Source organism: Lissotriton helveticus, chromosome 2_1 (genome assembly GCF_964261635.1).
Source record: "Lissotriton helveticus chromosome 2_1, aLisHel1.1, whole genome shotgun sequence".
Classification (NCBI taxonomy): domain Eukaryota; kingdom Metazoa; phylum Chordata; class Amphibia; order Caudata; family Salamandridae; genus Lissotriton; species Lissotriton helveticus.
This window is the reverse complement of record NC_136059.1, coordinates 92,645,380-92,666,391: the sequence shown is the minus strand read 5'-3', so window position 1 is coordinate 92,666,391 and position 21,012 is coordinate 92,645,380. Positions and strand designations below refer to the sequence as shown.

The following is a 21,012-nucleotide window of genomic DNA, read 5'->3' as shown; positions in this document are numbered from 1 at the left end:
TGTCGTCCCGACATGCAGTAATGAGCGTGCTCTGCTGTGCTAATCGGTTTGCGCAGGCCACGTCGAGAAGGCCGCAATGATGACGGCACGCACAGTGTGGTGTTCCCTAGGCATGCACAGCTATTTATTTAAATGCGCCTGCGTAACGCGGGCCAAACCACAATATACACAAATATACCCCTGGCACTGGTCTTCGCAATGAGCCCAATTGACAACAACATATCACGATAAGCGATACAACATTCCTCCCCAAAATTGAATTAAAGAACAATAATGAAAACCTTACTTTAGAACCAGCAATGCAACAGCCACACCACCAAAATGTCTATCATCACCGTACAGCATGCAGAGCTCCAGTCCCCTCAGGTGAGTTTCTAGCTATGAAAGTCTCGCAGTCTGTTGGACAAACTTGCATTTGTCTCTGTGTAACGTGAGTCCAGAGCCTTGTATTCTTTGAAGCACTTGTCTCAGCCGGTTGTTGGACTCTGGTATGGACTCTGCATGCACCAGAATATCATCACTGACGTTAACTACTCCGGGGAGGTCAGCGAGAAGCTCTTTGATGATATTCTGGAATACTTCCACTGTGCTCGATATCCCAAAACTCAACCTCTTGTAGCGTCGTAATCCGACATGCCTGGACAATGTTGTGATGTATCGGGACTGTTTGTCGAGGACAAGTTGATGATATCCTGCCCGAAGGTCAAGTTTTGAGTCCCAGCTGGCACAACTTACATCCCCGATTAGGTCTTCAATGGTCGGAGTTAAGTGTCATTCTTTCTTGATCGCAGTATTTGGGATCCGCACATCACCACAGATTCTTACTTTCTCCAGGTTCTTGGACTTTCTTGCAACCACAATGGGTGACACCCAGGGTGTCCGACCCTTCACCTTCTCAATGATTCCGGCCTCTTCCAGTTTGCACAGTTCTTTTTCTACCAGAGGTCTCCACTGAAACGCGACTTGTTTGTGTCGAAGAGCTACTGGTTGCACCAAGGGATCAATGTGTAGATGTTTCTGCTTGTCGCGTAAGAACCCAATGCCACTGAACAATTTTGGGAACTCTGCTAGTATTTGGCTCACTCCTTCCTGATGTATTCCGAAAGCAAAAGTGACTATGCAGCCCTGTACTGTTCAATGTCTTTCCTCTGTTACATACACTAGTGCTTCCATTTCCTGTTTGTCATAGGCAATGGTGATCTTGAATTTCCCCACTGATGGGCAGTGGTGGTTTTGTCTGACCATATGCAAAAACCTTTATCTAACATGTCCATAACCCTGGAAGGTGGTGCCATCTCTTGGTAGGCCTCATGAGACATGATGTTTATGGTAGCGCCAGTGTCTATTATTGTATTCGAGGGCATCCCCCCACAAGGACTTGGCACTGTGCCAGTCGACTCTGCGTATGAGACGCGGATCGTACTGTGAACACCGAGTATACCGTGTGTTCTTCTCAATCATCCATATCGCTGTTTTGTTCCCAACACTCCAGGACCATGTTCACTTGGACCTGACGGTTCGTCCTCTGCTGGATTGACAGACTTTCATGAAGTGGTTCATCTTCCAGCATGCCGTACACTTCTTTCCCCTTGCTGGGCACACCAACGGCCGATGGGAGGGTCCCCTGCAGTATCCACATGAACGCATCCGTGGGCCTTGTGCGCTGATAGGCGATGCCGTGGTAGTTGGGGTAACCACATTGACAGGCTCAGTCTTGATGGGTGTTTGAAGAGTAGCTTCCATGTGTGCTGCTCGTGCTTTTGTGAGTTCTTTATTTCTTCCCAGGGTAAGTATATCTGCGAGCGACTTTCCCGACTCTTCTAGGATTCGCTCCCTCAGTTTTGCCGAGGCACACCCCTGAATAATCTGGCCCTGATCTCCTCTGTCTCAACTTGAACTCCTTTAAACGCGCATGAAAGACATCCAGTGACTCTTCGGGCTGTTGCCTCGCTTGTCTTAACACAAAGCGTTTGTAATCTTGATTCGTCATGGGCTCAAATTGAGCATTAAGGGCTGCGATTAGTGTGAGGTGAGTCTTAAGTGCTGCCTCTGCCACTGTCTTGACTATCTTATGTACTTTTTTCCCTCGAAGATGCAGCATCATGGTACGCTTCTGTGGATTTTCTACCTTCGTGGCCTCAAAGAATAGGAGCACTCTCTCCACTCATTCCTTCCACCTCGGGGCCTGAGCAGACGGGGCCCTTCTACCATGAATGGCTCTATTGCAGGAATGTAGGCCATGGTGTACACACCATCTCCTGCCTAGAAGACACTTGCTGTGGCTGTGCAGCAATGCTGCAGGATGTGTAAACTGGCGCTGTTCATCTATTACTCATAGTTGTCTGTGCACGCCGATGACCCCAGTTTCTGTCACTACATGCTGGATCATCAATCAGTGCCCGGAGTTTGCGCTCCGTTTTGATCCAGACCTTGCTGCTCCTGTTCCGCCACCTTTTACAATGGGGACGTGGCTCCAAAGCACCACGCACACAGGAGTATGAATGTGGCTTCCGCCTAATGCCAAGTGGGTCTGATCGGACCCTCGTCGCCAATGTTGTGTTGGGACGGTAAGTGTACGTCACCCCAACATGCCGTGCTAATCCGTTTGAGAGGCCATGTGAAGAAGGCTGCAATGATGACCGCACTCGCGGTGAGTTCACTAGTGCTCATGTGAGATTGCTCTGATGCCAGCCATTCATTTAAACGCGCCTGCGTAACGTGTGCCAAACCACAATATGTTGACGCTGCTGGTGGGGTGGGGGGAATCATAATACACCCCCGGCTCTGGTCCTCGCAATGAGCCCAACTGACAACAACCTATCGAGATGAGCGATACATCACTACCGATGGGGGAACCCCCTCCACTTTTCATTATTTTTAAATACTTGAAGCAGATACAATTATAAGTTTGATCACATCACTACATATGTAGTTTTGTTACCTGACTCTAAAATGTAACTGTTAATTTAGCCCTTGAAGCTTTACCCAACAGCCTGTTTCAGAGTTTTACCCTAGAATACGTTAAAGATCAATCTTAAATGTTTCCTCTTTAGCAAATATATATGTTATTAAATCCAGTTAAGATGTTATAAGATTTACAGATAGTGATCACATAAATGGCATAATCCACCTTGCTGATCAGTGGCATCCCATACTCACATTTGGTATTGGGAGATAACGCAGCCGAAAAGGAAGTCTAACTGACATTATTAACTGCTTTCAGCTGTTTGGCTGGAGTAAGGCGTATTTCTATGCATAGCACGCACATGCATCCCCAGTGGTTTCCGCGTGAAGACAGAACATCCCCTATGAACTGACTGACAACTGATCCAACGGGAGCGTAAAAGTGTGTCAAAATGGTACTCAAAGTTTGAACGTTGAATGACCCAGCTGGTGAGCTGTTTGGGGAGCCCCTTGGAAAACAAGTCAGGGCAGATGTCTTTTTAGTTTCCTTTTCTTGAGATGAAAGTATTCAGAAATCTCCATTGAATATGTGTAAATACGATTAGCACAGGCTCATTAATGCCTGTTCTTTGAGCAAACATGCACAGGAGATCTACGACTTGATCGAGGACCCCTATTTAAATTTTCCTTTATTACAGAATCATGACTCAAACAATGGCGTAACCCGAATATTGCTCAAACTCTCCCTGCTGCATTCATTATTCTTATGCATGAGAGAGATGAGGTTCGCAGCAGTCTTGCCATCATTTACTGCGACTTACTCCAATGCTGCACTTTTGAGCTAAACTCTTTGAAAGGAGCAGAAAGCTTAGGCTTCGGTTTTAAGATTAGCTCCACCCAATCGTTTGCAAGTGCCCTAATCTACCGTCCGCCGGCCCCAGGATCTTTTTTTGGGGGGCTTCCTTGGGGGAAGCACTGGCACCACTTTAATTATCATATGGAGATTAGCAATCATCGTGATATATCCCATTTTCTTGATACCCTAAGTATTATTGGTCTCAACCAGCTTGTAATATCCCCTACGCATATCGCAGGACATACAGTGGATGACTTTGTTCTTCTAACCCCAATCTGGTAGTAGATATGCCTATTCATCAGGCTTGGTCAGACCCCAATTTAATTCCCCATAGACTCTTAACCAACTCGTACAGCCCTCCCAGCCCACCACTACTATGGGCCCCCACAACCTGTGTCAATGGGGTAAGATGATGACTGACCCAAACTTAACCCCACTCTATCTTCCTCCAATCCGACACTAATAGTAATCTTAGCTGAAGACCTTAGTTTATTTAATGACCCGAGTACAACTACAGCTAATGAGCTAGCCCCTGTTACATCTTTCAAGAAGCACAGACCGCACACTTCAGCTCCATAGTTCTCCTCGACTAAAGCAGAGCAGCGGCTACGCTGCAAACAATTAGAATGCAAATGCGACACACATATAATCTTGAGGACCTGCAGCACTTCAAAAAGGCGTAGAAAGCATGCGATGCCCTGATAGAAGCAGCAAGAAAAGCATACTTTACTGCCAGATTAAAAAGGTCCAGTTCAACCATAACACTGTTTTTAACATCTCCAAATCCTTTCTTCGACCCAGGGCACTTGTTAGGGATATTCCCCTCTCACAAACCCTATGTGACCTGATCTCTTCTTCTTTTTTTTTTTTTTTTGAAGAAAAAATACTTGCCACTTAACAGGGCTTCCGAATGCTCACTCCTCTCTCCGAATGCAATCTACAAGATGTCCCCTTAAAGGTAGGTACTGCAACTTTGGCATCCTTTCAAGAGATCTAACTTTCACAGTTACGTCTGGCAATCTTTTCATGTAAATTGGGTTCGCCTAACGACCCCTGCCATTCTTCACAGGGATTGGCCATTGTAAACCTGTTTGTTGTTAAAATTCTCAATATCTCATTATCCAAGGCTGATGTCCTCTCTTTACTCCAGCAACAACATAAAAACGTCACCGTGCGCATTACGTCACATCGCGCAACCACCATTTATAACCCAAGTAACTCCTTACCAGACCTTCTAGCGACGTAAAGACGTCGCGTTGCATTGGCAAATAGTTTGTTGTGCCTGACTCGCCGTGCTGTTTTCAAGTCCAGCTCTTCTCGGCGAGTCTTGGTCTGGATTTGGAATCACCGTTATATTGGAATTAAATTTACTACTTTCACGCTGATCGGGACAGCTTGAGTGCTGATCCTTCCACTCAATGTCCCCTTTGCCACATCTCTGCTGACCGGCACAGCCAGGTTCGCGATTCAGTTCTGCACTGATCCGGTAAGTGAGTTGTCTTTCACTCACTGATCTGCACAGCTCCAGTGCAGGTTAACTTCATTTATTCATGCTGATCTGCACAGCTCCAGTACAAGTCAATTACACGTTGATCTGTGCAGGTTAATTTCATCATTGCACACTGATCTGCACAGTTCCAATATGAGTCAGTTACACTTATGCGCACTGAACTGCACAGCTTGATTCAATATCTCTTGTCACGCTAATTTGCACAATACAGGTTATTACATTTATACATGCTGATCTGCACAGCTCCAGTGCAGGTCAATTTCATCATTGTGCACTGACCTGCACAGCTTATTTGGACATCTCTGTTCACAGTTTCATTGCAAAGTAAATTACTGCAAACTTAGTGATGCAGAACGTCACTCCACCTCCATTCTTTTTGTCTGCTCCTGGTGATCCTACTATACCCTGGCTAAAATGGAGAAAAGATTTCACAAACAATGCCAGGGTTTGTAGCACTTCATTGAGTGCAGAAAGGAAATCTTCCTTATTTTTGTATTGCCTAGGGCCAAAAGGATAAGAAGTGTTTGAACGCCCCCCAGATCTTCCTGATAGTGAATCCTCATCATTGAATGAGTATGAGTTTTGCATAAATAAGATGGATTTGCATTATCTTCCCAAAGGATTTTAGAACGTTATCGATTTGGGAAGAGAATGCAAAGGCATGAGGAATCTGTTGAACAGTACGTTACAGCTTTGCGCAAACAAGCATCTACATGTTCCTTTGAAAATAGCGTAGATGAAAGGTTGAGGGACCAGTTGATACTGGGTTGTGCCTTAGATAAGGCAAAGGAAAGCCTTTGGCATAAAGATAACCCTTCTCTTTAAGAGGTAATTACTATCTTAAAAATGCACGAACGCTCTAAAGCCTGTGTTGAATCCATTTGCAAAGATAATCAAGCTGTTAAGAGTGAGAATGAAACTGTTAAAGAAGTCAGGGTCCAACCCTCTGACAGGTCTCACAAATCTATCTCTCCTAGTATCTTTGGTTCAACGAAGGTCACCCGTCCTTACACTAATTCTAATGTGTTCCAGGGTAAATGTTTCAGATGTGGTAACTCGGGCCACATGGCAATATATATTTTTTTTAACAAGTTTTTATTGTAAAATAAATGTCACTGAAATACACAGCCATATGCCTACAACCCTGAGGCCTGCGGCGTACAAAAATAAGGCACTGTACACAGCGTTATCGCCGACATCCCGGAGGTAGGGCAGCGTCACACGTAGAAATGGTGGCTCTTGTTACTTCTTGAAGCAAGACAGTGATTATAAATATAAATCGAAGAATTATAACAAACAACGAGATGTCCGCACAACTTACCGCCATCAGGCCCTGTACCTTATGTATCAACATGTAACCATGGAGCCACTATCCGACTACCATTCTATTCCTATTCCCTCCCTCTAAATGTCACCAGCGCTAGCAAATTTCCCACCCATGCCGGCTACACCCTGTATTGACTTGGGTTCAACTGTAAATCTTACAGGTTATGTACGTACTGGGTAGTGATAGTGTATTATCCCTTACGTAGTGTTGGTCTCCGCTACGGGTTCTGTCGGTGCCCACTCGGTCGAGTTCTCACTTACTTTTACTGTTTAAGTATGTGGTATATAAACCCCAGAAGTTCTTTGGTCTGCTCTGCGCGGCAAGCAGTTCGCTAAAGTTCTCTGATTGCGTACAATAATAAAGGACATAGTGTGACCACTGTCGCTGTAGGTATGGGGCCCCTCATCCAGCACATTGCCACCCTACGTTTTGCCATCAATAGGCCCATGTACACCATTCTGCGGGCTGCTTTCGGTAATTGTTTAGAATAGCCCAGCAGTGCCACGGCCGGATCAGGGGCAATCGCTAAATCAACTATAGTACTCCGTTCACGGAATATCTTATCCCAATACTGGAAAATGCTCAGGCAGCCCCAGGCTAAATGTATGAAATCTGTCACTGGGGAGTGACATCTATCACAAGTCGCCTCCTCCCTTAGCCCGTATTTCTGCAATCTCTCCAGCGTATAATAAACGCTATTAATGTATTTTAAATGATTAAGTCTGTGTTTGCCATGTAATGATATGCGTTTCAGGTTATTACAATAATAAGACCTCTATAGTCCTGTCCAGATCACGTTGCCAGGCCAGCCTGGCCCTAGTGTACTGATATGCCCTTTGAGACATTGCCAACTTGTATATGTTCGAGACAAGCTTACGTGGAGACTTGGTTTTAATAAGGTACGACAGCTCTTTTACCTCGGGAGGTTCGCTCAGGTCTTCCCCCAATTGTTGACGGAGCGCTCTGCATACCCTATGGAACTGAAAGCGTTGAAGCAAGGTGGGAGCTTCTGTAGTGACAGAGGCTTCATCCCACGTTCTTCCAACACCGTCTGAGAACAGGTCTCCTGCTTTGTAGATGCCTAGAACCTGCATCGCTCGTATGACCCCTCCATCTTTACAGGGGGCCAACCAGACCATCCAGTCTATTGGCATTTCTAGAGAGTACAGTAATGCCCCTGCTTGTTGCCGTAACAGGCTGTGCCAAGAGTGTCTTGTTGAGTTGAGCGGGTCCAATATGCCTGTCCTGCGGTCGACCGGTTCAAGAATAACTGCTGGGAGGAGGAGAGGGTTGGCTAATAGCTTTTCGAGTAGGAGATATGGAGTATTATCTGCGCCATGGACCCAACTATGTGCTTGTGTACCCTGCGCCGCTCTATAATAGAACTCCAGATCTGGAGCGCCTAGTCCTCCCAAGTGGTATGGTAGAGTGAGCACTCGCCATTGTACCCGCCCCTGCTTGCCTGCCCAAGCCAATCGTATCATTGTTTTGATTAATTCTGACAAAGAAGGAGCGTGGCAACACTATCGGTATATTTGTGAACAAGAAAAGGAACCTGGGGAGTACCACCATCTTCATGATGGAGACCCTGCCAATTAGTGATAATGGCAGTCTAATCCATGTTTCGATGTCGTCCTCTAACTTTGCAACAGTAATGCCATAATTCTCACGGAACACAATGTCCGAGTCTGTGTGCAATCTAATGCCAAGGTACCTGACCGATACAGAAGAGAGTGGAAAAAGGAGGAACAAATATTTACTATTTTTCTAATAGGTGACTATGAATTCTCCTATTGTTTTTGTGGCCTAAGTCCACTGCTAAATCAGTCAAACTTTATGAACATCATCATTCATCACTAACACAGGGGGATATGATTACACATTTTATTTATTGCAATCAAACCAAAAGTATTTTCATCTCATTTTTTAAAGGCAATTTTATGCACTATACACAAGTATACATACTTATGTACACCCCTATATACAATAAATACAAACAATGAACAGCATATACACTTTTTACAAAAATCAAAAAAATGACGAAAAACACTTTTTCTTCTTCACCCTAGAAAACAATATTACAGCAAAGGCTGAGTGCCCTCCTATTCAATCTAAGGGGTACACTGGGAGGTAGTCGGACACAACTGGTTAAACGCAAAAACTTCACAGAACCTAAATCTTCAAGTGTGTTAAATGGCATTAATTTCCAAAATTATTTCAAAACAAAGACTCTTCCATATGGAAAGTGTACTGACCGAGTCATCTGACCATTGCAGTGGGCACTCCATCTCAAATTACGTAGTAACTGGGGTGAGCAGAAAAGCTATGGACTTTGTCCAATTGACCCTCAACCCTGACAGAGCAACAAAGTGCACCACCTCTCTGAGGACTGGTGAGAGACTGGTTTCTGGGTCCCTTACATATAACAGTGTGTAGAGACCACATTCTCATGTGTAGGAACCTGACCCCTCTATGTCCGTGGTATTCTCGAAGCGCACATGTCAAAGGCTCAGCAATCAAGGCGTATAATGTTGGTGACAGGGGCCATCCCTGCCTAGTCCCCGGGGAGATAGAAATGGCCCCAGTGATAAGGTTCCCCAGCCAGATGCGTGCAGTGAAAGCGTTGTACAACACTCCTATCATTTGCAGTAATACGGGGCCAAGTCCCATTCGGGTCAGCACGTGTCGCATGAAGGGCCACTCCACGGAATCAAAAGCTTTCTCCATATCTAGGAACACTACAATTGCTCTCATGTCTTGTCGGACATGTTGTATTGTTCCGAATACTGTTCGGAGGTTATAGGTGAGGTTCCTATCCAGTACAAACCCCGCCTGCTCCGGGGAAACGAGTTCCGGGGTCAAGTAGGGCTAGGCGGTTAGCCAGAATCTTTGCAAACAGTTTGGCGTGCACGTTCAGCAGGGAGAGCGGCCGGTAAGAGCTGCACTCCTCTGGAGGAGGTAGGGGGGGTTCACCTGGTTTGGGGAAGGCCACTAGAATTGCTTCTCTCATAGTTTGTGGCATCTTGCCCGGTACACATAGATCGTTAAATAACATTCAGATGTGGGGTAGCAGCAGCTCTATGAAAGCGTTGTAAAAGCCTAATGTGAGGCTGTCCGTCGCCGGGGCACTGGCTGCTCTCAACCCGCAAGTGCCTCCACTATTTCATCTTTTTCAATGGTGAGCATGAGAAACTCTGTGTGTGTGTGTCCGACAGAAAAGGCAGCTTGATGTGTTCTAGATAGTCTAGAATTGTATAGTCCGTGTCCGAAGAAAGGGAAGCAAACATCCCAGAGTAGTCTTGTTTGAACCTGTTGGCAATGTCCTCTTCTTCTGTTAGCAAGTCACCCTCTTCCAATCGAATTTCGGTGATCAGCGTTTTACTGCGTTTAGCTTTAAGCATATGGGCCAATACTGTGGCATATTTGCCCAGGTGTTTCACCTCGCTGTCCGCCGCTTCCTCATATCCTGCTAATGAGTCCCTAATAGCTCCTGCAATGTCCTCATCATCCCCAGCCGGCTGACGTGCCTCCAGGTCCCCTAGTTTCCGTTCTAAGGTCGACAACCTATGTCGGATGGGGCGCAGCACCCCCGAATGCTTAGTCATGGCCACACCACGGATGTACACCTTAAAAGCTTCCCACACCGTCTGGAAACTGTCCACTTAACTAGGTAGCGAAAAGTGCGTCTATCGCCTCTGCCATCTCTTCCTTGAAGAGAGGGTCCAGTAATGAAAAAGGGGGAAAAAACCACGGGATTGTTTTCTTACGCGTGGCCAGGTCTAGTAAGAATGGCGAATGACCGGACAAAGTGCGCAGCAAGACCTGGCACGTGCGAATTAAAGACATGAGGGGCGTCGACGCCAACCAGTAGTCTATTTGTGTATGTAAATTATGCTAAGCGGAGTAGTGTGTGCAACCACCATCTAGCGGGTGCAACTCCCTCCATACATCAACAAGGGCCTTACTGATCATAACGCTTTCAATGGTCCTGGCCGCTGAAGCCGGCCTTCCCGCCGGTCCCCCAGACCTGTCCAATTCAGGGTTTCTAACCAAATTGAAGTCGCCGCCCCATAGTGTTTGTATTGGCGCATGACCAGCCACTGTCTGCCAATGTTGCGAAGAACTCTGGGCAGTTATAGTTGGGGCCATAGACGTTTACTAGGAGTAGTTCTAACCCCCTTCCCTGGCATTTGGATATCACAAAGCGCCCCTCCGTGTCTGCTGCCATCTGTCTTATCCTGTAATCTGATCTGGGACCTTTACCCCTCTAGCATGTGAAGTGAAGCCCGAGGTGTTTGTTTTGCCCATAAGTCCCCTATATCGCATCATTGGGCTATGTAGTGGTAAGTGAGTCTCTTGCAGCAAGGCCACATCTACCTTGTGTCTAGTTAGGTAGTTTAATACTTTGCGCAATTTGCGATGGTCATTTAGGCCTCTAACATTCCACGACAGAGCTCTGAGGGAGTCAGTAGCTCTCAGGACAGTAGCTCCACTAGCTGCTGCCATCATGTCTGTCAATTATCTCAGTGTGTCCTGATTCGCGCGGATTGAGTGCTGTGTATATATCTTGCAACTCCGTCACTGACGTCTCCAACAACAAAAACAACAACCTCATCCCTACCCGGCCCATCCCTTCCCCCACCCACAGCAGACCACTCACAACTCGGTCGCGTAGCATCTCAAATAACTTCCACCCGTATCCCCCACCCCCTCATCCCCGAACTTAAGAACAGTAGCTGTGTTTTCCACTCGTGGGCAGAGGTCGCTCTGTTTGCAACAATAAGCCTGCACTCTGGTATCCTGACCCCCGCACACCGGCCACTAACTCTACAGCCCCCACGTAGTACACTTCTCACCTAGGCCCACTAGTGATCACATACGCAATCCAACCCAGTTACATGTGCCAGTATTCTGCCTCCTACTGGACACTCCCTGTGCTTTGCGCTCTGGGCAGAATGAAATTCCTAATGTTTCTTACATTCATCCTCAGGCAATGGTCGCTTTGGCATGGATATAAGAATAATAATAGGTTTGCAACAAAATCAATTTAGCCAATACCGACGCATCACTACCCCCGTCCCCCATCCCCATGTTACTTATCGTCTGAACTTAAGGTGGATAGTTTCAGTCCTGCTCCTCAAGCGATCCTCCAGCCGCCTCGTCCAAGAGTTGCCGTTCTGGGCTCTGTTTCTGTTCCCTAGACCAGTCTTTTAGTGCCTTCTGGAGAGCCTTTGGGTCAGTGAATATGTGGGAGCAACCTTGTTTATTCACACGCAGTTTCGCCTGGTAAATCATAGAGTAGTCCAGACCCAGTTCACGTAGGCTCCTTTTCATGGGCACAAACTGTCTACGCGCCTCCTGCACTCGGGGGTGAAATCTGGGTATAGTGAGATTGTCGAACCTTCGTATGCTAATATTTATTTGTCCCTCGCCGTCTGCAAGGCAGTGTCTCTGTCTCGATAATTTGACAGTTTGGCTATGATTGGGCGCGGTGGGGCCCCCAGCTGTGGTCTAGGTCCCAAGGAGCGGTGCGCCATTTCTACTACGGACATGTTGGAGAAGACCTCAGCGCCCAGGAGGATTACCAGCTGCTTCTCCACAAATTGTTCCATATTGCCGGTTTTCGTGGTTTCTGGCAGTCCTGTTATTCGTAGATTGCACCGTCTCGAGGGGGCTTCCAAATCTTCTGCCTTGTCTTGCAACACACGTATGACCCTCCCGAGCTGCTTGTGGTCAGTCAAGTGTCGTTTGCGCCTCCTCGAGCTTCCGCTCAGACATGTCTAACCGCTCTGCGTGCTTATCCAGTCTTTCCCCCATTCTATGCATTCGGTAGGAGAGGGCGTCTATTTTGGTACCTAGGGAGGTGATGCCGCCCTGCAAGCCTTTTACCATTGATCGCAGCATACTCCGGATGTCCGTCTCATCCTCCAAGGGGCTCGACCTCCTGTCCGGTTCCTCCGTCGCCGTGTCATGGGACTTACATTGTTTTTGTTCAAAAGTGAGCTTGGACTGTGTCCTGTCCATTCTGCTCATTATTTTCTCCAGGCACAACCTCTATTCAGGTGCTGCCTTCCGCGTCCCCTCAATTAATGGTCCAGTAGAGGGCAGCAGATATTCACCTCTTCCAACGCTGCCCACCCCTGTGATTCTCGCGTTCTGGGAGTGTACGCCTCCCTGCAGTCGTCCTCAAACCTGCCACTTGTAGGTTATCCCTCTTGACTCTGCCTGCACCACCTTTCACTCCCAGCCGCCTCACTACCAATAGTCTCATTGCCGCTCAGTGCCACCACCAGCCCTGGAATTGGCTTCCTGATGCCAGCCCTCTACTGACTCCCAGGGGCCCCCCCAGTGCGCACTTCAAAGCGCCGCCCTGGCTCCTCACTCTGCGTTGTAATAATGGCCTTCCTGGCCGTGTGTCTGGCAGTGGATCTGCGCCCGTGCCCCTAGTCAGGTGGAAGTCAGTACTGTTGGCTATTCGCGTCGTCGGAAACACTAACGGGAGGACTGAGTAATATTGCTTACGAAGCACGCAGCAAGTCTAGAACGCCGCGAAAGGGTAGGTTACGGAAAACGCTGCGGAAATCAATTCCTTTGATCAACTATCTTCTCTAACAAGAGATTCTTAAGGAGACCGACACGAGATAGAAGTAAAATAGCGTGAATAACATCTGGGCATCCCAAGTCACGGATCTTTGATTTAATTTTACCCCTGAGGAAGGGTTCAACGAAACCCGAAATGCATTGGGAATTATGATTTTGAACTGTTAGGATGTGGTTTTTCATTGTAACTTCAATGTGATTCAAAATATGTAAATGAATTGTTCAAAACGCAAACTTGAATGCAAACATATAAATTAATGTAAACACGAAATTGTTCATTTGGTAACTTTTTGATAAACTCTTGCATTTACTGTTGTATTAAACTAGTACACCAACAGAGAAACCTTAGGGTCTCAGGTGGAGAACCCTGAAGGCTTGGATTCTTCCAAGCCTCGACAGTGCAGTTTTCAAAAAGGGTTGTGGGGACGACCCTCAGCAGGGCACTCCCTTACTAACATAAACATTGATTACAGATTCAAAAAGTTTGAGCACTGAAGGAGTGCAGGTCTAAACCACGACAGTGAAGTACGTCCCAGGGCCCCCCTCCCCGCCCCCCAGTGCGCACTTCAAAGTGCCGCCCTGGCTCCTCACTCTGCGTTGTAATAATGGCCTTCCTGGCCGTGTGTCTGGCAGTGGATCTGCGCCAGTGCCCCATGTCAGGTGGAGCCCCAGCACTCCCGAGCAGGCACAGCAATGTGGAGTCCTCTGGGATCTGAAAGCCCCGGCCGTGTGCATCAAAGATCAGGAGCACTCCAGTCTCTGCTGCTGGCTCCGTGTCCCACCAAGGACCTTCAGCTTGCAGGGATGGGCTGATCCTCCCCACGCACAACAGCCGCTCCTCGCGTCTCCCCTGAATCACAGCAAAAATGGCGGCTCCTCCCAGCCGTGATGCGTCGCCCGGGTCCTCAGCCGGCACCACTCCGACCCGCTCGTCAGGTACACACCTCTTGCTAATTTTGCAGCCTGGCGTGTCCTCTGCAGGCCGCTCGCGCCGCGGCCTCAACAGCGTCCCGTATAGCCGAGGGTCTCACTCGCGTGTCACCGTAGTTATATTCAGCGCTTGTGCGGTGCTGCCAGGTCCGTGTGACCGCATGAGGCACTTCCACACTCATCAGAGCCTCCTCAGATCTGCATAGGTGGCGGTGGGGGCTGGGCTGTCTGACTGTGCGGGGGGGGGGCCTGACGGTGCCTGCAGCCCCGCAAGGCACTCACCAAGACCTGGCCCCGCCTATTCCAAACTTTAGCCCGGTTCTTAGCGGCCCAGAGTTCAAACGATTCCCGCTTCAGTTTCTATGGGTTCCTTGGGGTTAGGGAGGTCGGGGTCCGTAGGCTGTCGGATAACTTCAGGATTGTTGGCCGGTGTAACGGAGCTAGAGACTCAAGCGTCCATTTTGGTCTCAAGCTTGCTCCGCCCCCCGTCACATGGCAAACTTTACAGGGTGGAGAGCTGTGTTCTCTTTGTAAAAATAAAGGGTCATTTTACGAAGTTATGCAGATCTGGCAAAGATCAGAAGAAGGTCAGGGAAATTGACATTTACGATCATGATGATCAGGAAGTAATTGTTTGTTAGGTTAAGGATCAGACTGTTGAGGGACCCTTAGAGCATGTTTTAGTCAATGATAATTCAGTTGAAATGATTTTCGATTCTGGTGCCAGAATCACCCTCATACCAAAAATATTTTATGAGAAATGTCTTTCTGGAAAGGTTGAGCTTGTCAAACCCGACATCATACCAAGAGGTTATGGCGGTCAAATTATTGATTTACTAGGTTATTTTTGGGGTACCATTGATTTTAAAGGAAGGGTTGTTACCGGAAAGATTTAGGTCTCGATGAAAGGTGACTCTCTCATTAGCTGGAGTCCCCAGCGAGACTTACATGTTTACATACACCCAAATGAGTCTCCCTCTGTGTGTTTAACCACATGAATGCTAAGGCTATTCTCCCTTGGTGGTGCCCTTTTTTGAATCCCATGCGCATTGAGCGGGAGCTCGATATATAGGGACTTAACCAGAGCTTACCGAGATCAGGCGATTCCCAGGCGATTTCTTGCAGTGCCCGTGAAAGCTTGCTCAATACGCATGCGCATTCCCATAAAAAGCGCGTGCACAGACACCAGCCCCCCTCCCACAGTCATCCCCCAGCGTGCGCTGTGCCAACAAGCCTTTGAAGTGAAGCTTAGCTTCACTTCAAAGGTATCCGCTACCCCCGCCCCTGCTTCACACGTTTCTCGCATTTCTCCTCCCTCCCTCGCCCTTCAGCGTGCCCTGTTCACCCTGCTCCCTTTCTTCCTTCGTTATTTCCTTTCCTTCTTTTGGCCCGTCAGCCTCCATCCTTTCTTTCCCTCTTCCTTGTTTGTTGTTGTACTTTTTATACTGCTTGTTTTTCATTTTTAATACTCTGACCCTTGCTTGGCTTCACAGCACAAAGACCCCCCACCTTGTTGCTTTAAAGCAGACGCACCTGAAGGTCGGCTTTAACTATTATGGGAGGCTTGTTTTTTAAACAAATTTCTTGGGGGCTGTTTTTATAAAATTAACAAAGCATGTGAAACATCTTTTCACACAGATCTCACCTATTTTGACCTCTGAAGCTAACCAATTTTTCTCTCCATACTCCGTGTATTTACTGAAAATAATGGGCATTTGTTCGAAAAATCTAGAGCACCCACTCTTATCTCAGATTTTATTACCACATAACTCCGTTTTGCCTGCAAATTATGATAATATCAACTGAAAAATGCATTTCATCCACATATTGAGAAAGTCCAGTAAATTCCCTAAGAAATAGCCAAATGAATTTTTTTTCCACTCATTGATTATTTATTATTATTCGTTTTTCACTTTGCTCGTTTTTTCACAAAGCCCGTGTGCAATCTTTGAACAGGTTTAAGACCCGCACGTTGATTCGTTTTGAGCCTCCACATGCTGGGCAGATACATTATTGTGTTCCTGACAGCATAGACTCACGCTCTCTGAAAAATATTTAAACCTGTTTTCATTAGAGAAAACAGTCTTTTATCGAGATACCGTCACTTTTCAACTATATCTTCAGTATGTAATGCTGCGTTATCATGCTCCGCCCCACAAGCTTCCCCCAGCGTGCGCTCTGGCTCAGCCGAGCCGCACTCCTCCCACACCTCTCACACACAAGTGAAGCTTCACTTCAAAGCTTCCACAGATGATGATAAGCACCCGCAGGCATCTTTTTTGCATTATTTATGCGTCACTCTATGCCTGCAAGGGTATTGTTTTGATTGAGATTATTTATATATATAATATATATTATGTTGATGTGAAGTTAGGAGTAGTAAATCTACCCTCCCCTATATGTGCTTGTTTTCCATATTTTATCCCTCGACAGTCTGCATTTACAGAGCAATCAGAATAATCTTGCCTCTGTCCTCAGGCTGTGAACAGCTGTCGCCAATATCCAGTTCAGGACAATCCTGTGTATTCCCCCTTCCCTGCAATACATTTTGAAGTGGTTATTAAATGCACAGAGGGCTGTGTTTAAAAACAAGCATTGGAAATGCAATAGGTCTCGCATTAGGAAAGTTTGAGCTATTGGTATTGTAAATGACACTTTTTTTATTTATGTGTTGGTTTTGAAAGTAGCAAAATTAATAGCTTTGTCAGTTACAATGTCAATAGTTTTAACTTTTGCAAATGTGACACCTATAGCATTTGTAATGCAATGTGTGTTGTATTTACGTGACTTAGATGTATTGATATTACAAATAACAATGGCTTTTAATTTAGTAAATAATTAATACTTAAATAAAAGTTATTGTAATTTATAATGGCAATAGCTTAAACGTTTGTAAATAACTTTTGTGAAGATTATGTTCAGTGTATTTTATTGTGACGAAAATCCAAGAACATTGCATTTGCACCTACACACACACAGAGCCACACACATATAGATGTGGTGGTGGTGGATCTGGGGGATATGGTGGTGGTGGATGTGGTGATGGTGGATGTGGTGGTGGTGGGGGTGGATGTGGTGGTGGTGGTGGAGGTGGTGGATGTGGTGGTGATGTGGTGGATGTGGTGGTGGTGGATGTGGTGGATGTGGTGGTGGTGGATGTGGTGGTTGTGGATGTGGTGGTGGAAGTGATGGTGGTGGGTATGGTGGATGTGGTGGTGGTGGATGCGGTGGAAGTGGTGGATGTGGTGGTGGTGGATGCGGTGGAAGTGGTGGATGTGGTGTTGGATGCGGTGGATGCGGTGGTGGTGGAAGTGGTGGTGGATGCGGTGGTGGTGGAAGTGGTGGTGGATGTGGCGGTGGTGGATGTGGCGGTGGTGGATGTGGCGGTGGTGGATGTGGCGGTGGTGGATGTGGTGGTGGATGTGGCGGTGGTTGTCATGGTGGATGTGGAGGTGATGGTGGATGTGGTGGTGGTGGATGTGATGGTGGATGTGAGGGTGGATGTGGTGGTGATGGTGGATGTGGTGGTGGATGTGGTGGTGGATGCGGTGTATGTGGTGGTGGTGGATGTGGTGGATGCGGAGGTGTTGGTGGATGCGGTGGTGGTGGTAGTGGTGGATGGGGTGGTGGTTGTAGTGGATGTGGTGGTGGATGTAGTGGTGGTGGGTGTGGTGGTGGTGGTGGATGTGGCGGTGGTGGATGTGATGGCGGTGGATGTCATGGTGGATGTGGAGGGGATGGTGGATGTGGTGGTGGATGTTGGATGTGGTGGTGGATGTGGCGGTGGATGTCATGGTGGATGTGGAGGTGATGGTGGATGTGGTGGTGGATGTGGTGGTGGTGGATGTGATGGTGGATGTAATGGTGGATGTGGTGGTGATGGTGGATGTGGTGGATGCGGTGGTGGATGCGGTGGTGGTGGTAGTGGTGGATAGGGTGTTGGTTGTAGTGGATGTGGTGGTGGATGTAGTGGTGGAGGGTGTGGTGGTGGTGGTGGATGCGGTGGTGGTGGATGTGGTGGAGGTGGATGTCATGATGGATGTGGAGGTGATGGTGGATGTGGTGGTGGTGGATGTGATGGTGGATGTGGTGGTGATGGTGGATGTGGTGGTGGATGCGGTGGTGGTGGATGTGGTGATGGTGGATGCGGTGGTGGTGGTGGATGCGGTGGGGGTGGTGGATGGGGTGGTTGTGTATATTGTCTAGAAGCCTTGTATCAGCAGAGCTGGGCATTATTGACATAACAGCAGTGGCACACAGGTGGGTAACATGCACGTGACCTGGTGACCCTGGAGGCGTGAGTGGTAGGACATTGTTACACCCCTACAGTGTGCGTCTGTGTGGTGTGTCCTGGTGCGTGTCTGTCCATTTTCACGTGCATTTATTCTGGGAAGGTCTGTGTGTCTGTCAGTCTTTGTTAGAAAATGGTTGAAGGGACATCTCTTGTAGAAGTGTTTGTGTGTTTGCGACTGTTTCCGTGTGAATGCGTGCCTGCGGGTGCTTATCATCATCTGTGGAAGCTTTGAAGTGAAGCTTCACTTGTGTGTGAGAGGTGTGGGAGGAGTGCGGCTCGGCTGAGCCAGAGCGCACGCTGGGGGAAGCTTGTGGGGCGGAGCATGATAACGCAGCATTACATACTGAAGATATAGTTGAAAAGTGACGGTATCTCGATAAAAGACTGTTTTCTCTAATGAAAACAGGTTTAAATATTTTTCAGAGAGCGTGAGTCTATGCTGTCAGGAACACAATAATGTATCTGCCCAGCATGTGGAGGCTCAAAACGAATCAACGTGCGGGTCTTAAACCTGTTCAAAGATTGCACACGGGCTTTGTGAAAAAACGAGCAAAGTGAAAAACGAATAATAATAAATAATCAATGAGTGGAAAAAAAATTCATTTGGCTATTTCTTAGGGAATTTACTGGACTTTCTCAATATGTGGATGAAATGCATTTTTCAGTTGATATTATCATAATTTGCAGGCAAAACGGAGTTATGTGGTAATAAAATCTGAGATAAGAGTGGGTGCTCTAGATTTTTCGAACAAATGCCCATTATTTTCAGTAAATACACGGAGTATGGAGAGAAAAATTGGTTAGCTTCAGAGGTCAAAATAGGTGAGATCTGTGTGAAAAGATGTTTCACATGCTTTGTTAATTTTATAAAAACAGCCCCCAAGAAATTTGTTTAAAAAACAAGCCTCCCATAATAGTTAAAGCCGACCTTCAGGTGCGTCTGCCTTAAAGCAACAAGGTGGGGGGTCTTTGTGCTGTGAAGCCAAGCAAGGGTCAGAGTATTAAAAATGAAAAACAAGCAGTATAAAAACTACAACAACAAACAAGGAAGAGGGAAAGAAAGGATGGAGGCTGACGGGCCAAAAGAAGGAAAGGAAATAACGAAGGAAGAAAGGGAGCAGGGTGAACAGGGCACGCTGAAGGGCGAGGGAGGGAGGAGAAATGCGAGAAACGTGTGAAGCAGGGGCGGGGGTAGCGGATACCTTTGAAGTGAAGCTAAGCTTCACTTCAAAGGCTTGTTGGCACAGCGCACGCTGGGGGATGACTGTGGGAGGGGGGCTGGTGTCTGTGCACGCGCTTTTTATGGGAATGCGCATGCGTATTGAGCAAGCTTTCACGGGCACTGCAAGAAATCGCCTGGGAATCGCCTGATCTCGGTAAGCTCTCGGTAAGCTCTGGTTAAGTCCCTATATATCGAGCTCCCGCTCAATGCGCATGCGCATTGAGATAGGTCGCCCGACCTAAAAAAAAAATTATATATATTTTTTTTTTAAGATTACATAATAATTGATCGTCTGGTAGCATTTACCTTTGTTGCTCAATTTGGATGGTCAGTTAATCAGAATATATCGCACTGTCACCTTCTGGCTCATAGACGTACTTAAATTGGTGTATCTGGTTGTGGAATCATTCTATTGACATCTAATATTGGTATTGTAATTATTTTTGTACCTATTAGGTCTCGCCTAGGCAGCACTTGCGCGGTCTCTTTGAGACCTGCTGTAGAGGTTCTGTCCGTGATCCCTCTTGGTTTTTGTTTGTTTGTGCTCCAACAACATGCCGGCAGCTCTCACACACAGCCCGCCTGCCAGCAGCGAAGAGCGTCGTGCAGGAACACATGGTGGGGTTCTGTGCATTGAAAGACCAAGATCGTTTTTTTTATTTATTGTTTTTTATTACCATGGTGCCTGCTTCACAGGCCTCCATGCGTATAACATTTATGTGCATGGGTGCCGCGCTTTATATTTCAGCACTACGCCGGGTTTTTTGTTGCCAAAGCCAATATATGCAAGTCTCGCTAAAGCAAGACCTGTTGCATTGCAAACGCTTATTTTAGATAGAGCATGATCTCTGCCCAACAGACGGCCATTAGAGCATGGAACAGCAGTAGAAGTTAACACAAGGCATGTTTTCATGTAATAGCATTACAATTTCTAGCAACAATGTATATACATGTGATGGTTTCAGTGGAAATTGCTTTTATAAACGTGGAAGTCAATTTCGTTCTAACAGGTGAGGTTAAATTTGGTATTTTAATATGGGTGTGAACATATCGCCTATAATAATCCACATTTGTAATAATAATAATACACTTTTGTAAAGCGCGAACAATCGCCCGTAAGGGTCTCTAGGCGCTGGGGGCCGTCGGGAAGATTAAGCAAGCTATTGCCCAGAGTCACATGGTGCTGGGCTAATCTGCTGCCGGCACCAGGGATCGAACCGTGATCCCCAGATTCCGGAGTCAGTCGCCCTGGCCGCGGCGCCACACCTCTTCCTCTTTATTTCATATTAAGTGTTGGCCGTAAGTAAAGTTAATGCCTGCATCAACTAGATTTAAAATGAATGTGCTTGCGGATTTCACTCAAAATCCT

The 21,012-nt window shown here is 47.0% G+C and overlaps 1 protein-coding gene across 1 annotated transcript in view; it reads left to right on the top strand.

The window, feature by feature from the left end:
* The window catches only part of LOC144817742 (uncharacterized), a 262,795-nt gene that overhangs the window by 7,226 nt on the left and 234,557 nt on the right, over positions 1-21,012 (top strand). The gene's annotated exons all lie outside the window — the stretch shown is intronic.